The sequence below is a fragment of the Lipotes vexillifer genome, unplaced genomic scaffold (genome assembly GCF_000442215.2).
Source record: "Lipotes vexillifer unplaced genomic scaffold, Lipotes_vexillifer_v1.1 scaffold1201, whole genome shotgun sequence".
In the NCBI taxonomy this organism is placed as follows: domain Eukaryota; kingdom Metazoa; phylum Chordata; class Mammalia; order Artiodactyla; family Lipotidae; genus Lipotes; species Lipotes vexillifer.
The window spans coordinates 556,101-559,063 of NW_006783542.1; positions in this window are offsets into that span (position 1 = coordinate 556,101).

Genomic DNA, 2,963 nt, shown 5'->3' on the forward strand with positions numbered 1-2,963 from the left:
TAGATAAAAATAAAAACTCAAAAAAACAAATTATTAAAGATGAGCGTATATATGTGTAGAACTGAGTCACTTTGCTGTACAGCAGAAATTAACATTGTCAATCAACTACACTTCAATAAAAAAGAAATAAAATGATCTTCTTTTACTAATTCTTAAAAATTAAAGAATATTTCATTTTTCTTCTAGAACCTTCTAGGGCTGGCCTATATTCGTTTGTTTGTTTGTTTTAAATAAAGTATAGTTGATGGACAGTGTTTCAGGTGTACCGCAAAGTGATTCAGTTTTATATATATTCTTTTTCAGATTCTTTTCTATGATGTTATTGCAAGACATTGACTATAGTTCCCTGTGCTATATAGTAGGTCCTTGTTTATCTATTTTACATTTAGTGGTGTGGATCTGTTAATCCCAAATTCCCAATTTATCCCTCCTCCCTGTTTGGGGCTTAAACTAAAATGGAAAGAACGAGGCCCGAGGCAGCATTACCCAGGAGCACCTGTCCTGTCCCCTGAGGAGGGCAGGAACGTGGCTGAGTCTGGTCACCGCTGTGTAGAGCATCCCCTGTCCCTGCCTGAGGGCCACGGGAGTCTCTGTCAAGAATCCTGCCTGGCTTTGCCGGCCTCCACATTCCCCATCCTTATCTGACCACTCCCCCTTTTCTGGAAATGTGATTAACATTCCACAGACACCTAAGGGCATTGCTGGGCTGGTCGGTTCTGCTAAAGGTATGGTCCCTGATATTCTGGACAATCAGGGTTCGAGTCGAGAAACATCCTGGGTTGTCGCGATGTTTTAACTTTACAAAATGATGACAACCCCACCCCAGCAGAAAGCACGACTGTCAGTCCGTCCATCCTTCATCCAGTTTCTGGCCTGTTAGGACTTTCAAGTCCCTTCGGTAGATGATGGTCAGCCTGAGCGACCAATTTTCTCCTTGGCACGTACCTGAGGGCGTGACCAAAAATGCCATTACAGAAAAAAGAGCCACAGTTTCTACCCACACAGCTTTCAGGTCACAGGATATGCCCACGTGCTCGGCCTGTCCCCACGAGATCAAACCGCCTGTGTTCAAATTCCAGGCTCCGTGCTTCACAGTCATGTTCCCTCGGGCCAATTCCTTCACCTCTCTGAGCCTCAGTTCTGTCACCTGTAAAATAGGAGCACAATAAAAGTACCTACCATTTAAAGAAAAGATTTTAATGAAAAGATTAAAAACGGCGGTGCCTGTAAAAGCACTGAGGATGCTTGTCCTGGGCACCTAGCTGACTGCTATTATTTCTTGTTCCTCCAAGCTCCTCCTTAGCTAATGTAGTTTTAACAGCTGGGACAGGGGACAGGAAATGGAAACCGTGGCGGAAGAGGAAAAAGGGGCCTCTGCGGCTCCTTCAGATGTATTTACAACCCCAGGTGGAGACAGAGAGGCACAGGCAGAGAGCAGGGCTTCTGAGCCTCGCCCAGTGACAGGTGAGCCCAAACTGAGAAGGGTTAGAAAATCCTCATCTCAGGAGCAGAGCCTGGCCCCCTGCTTCAGGGCCGATCCTGCCCAAGGTGTAGGGTCACCCCATGGATGCACGAGCTTTCTTCCTGTCAACAGCGACCACCCCCCTTGACAGAGAGGTGTGGGGCTGAGGGGAATGTTCAGCCACTGGGGCCCCTTGTCCCCAACGCTCTGGACACCCCTCCACCGGCTTAGGGGGGCAGTCAGGGCTGAGCCCCCCGACCTAGATGCTCAATAAATATTTGTTGAATAAATAAATGTTTGTGTGAAGTGGAGTCAAATGCGCACATGAATAGTTGAGGGTGAGGAAGCAGAGAGGCTTATCGATGTCCAAGCAGCTTCTGTCCATCCTGGAGGACGGGGCGGGGGTGGGGGGGCAAACTTTTTCTGTAAAGAGCCAGAGAGTGAATATTCTAGACTTGGCTGTCCAAACGGGCTCCCTGCAATGAGTCGAGTCTGCAATGCTGCAGGAAAGCAGCCAGAGACAACGTGTACATGTGCGTGTGGCTGTCCTCCAATAACACCTTGTGTGGACGCAGAAATGGGAAGTGTGCATCATTTGCACATGTCACGAATTCTTCTTTTAATTTTTTCCAACCGTTTAAAAATGTAAACACCACTTTCAGTTCACAGGCTCCATAGAAACAGGTGATGGTGGATCCGACCCTCGAGCTCTAGTCGCCAGCCCCTGCTTTAGGAAACACGAGAGCCAGGTAGGTGAGGAACTACAGAGGTGACAAAATTCTTCCTCCTTGGTGTCTTCCTCTGTGTCTCCTCTGTCTCAAATCTCCCTCTGCCAAGGACACTGGTCATTGGATTTCAGGCCCACCTGAATAATCTCCTCATCTCAAGGCCCTTAATCATATCAGCAAAGACCCTTTTTCCAAATAAGGTAACAGTCACAGGTTCAGATAATTCCCGAATTATCTTTACTTGGTTATCCAGTCACAGGCCACCAACAAATAAATGTAGATCTACTGGAAAACCACCGCTGGAACAATTGATTCGGGCAAGGATCAGCTTAGATGCTAAAGCCATGGGGTGAAAGGTCCCGGGAAGAAAGGATAATCACACAAACTCTACGAATCATCCAACAGATTACTTATTAGTTACAAAGGAGACCACTACCTGGTCAGCAAAGAAGCCTGGTGGGCACCTCTGGACCAGGTGACCAGGTCTTGCACTGACATCACCTGATGAGTTGCTCGGAGAGGACCCACATCACCCGTGTAGGATGTCAACTGTCCCCCTGACTCTACCCACGAGGACCTGGCCGCAGCCAGATCAATGCATATTCTGCAGAATAACTGATCTGGATTTTTCAAAAATGACAATATCCGAGGTCCAAAATAAAGGCAGGGGAGGGGTGTTCTTGATTAAAGGAGACTAAACGCATGGCAACCAGATGCAATGCCTAAACTTCAGTTACATCCTGGAATTTTTTTTTTTTTTTTTTTTTTTTTTT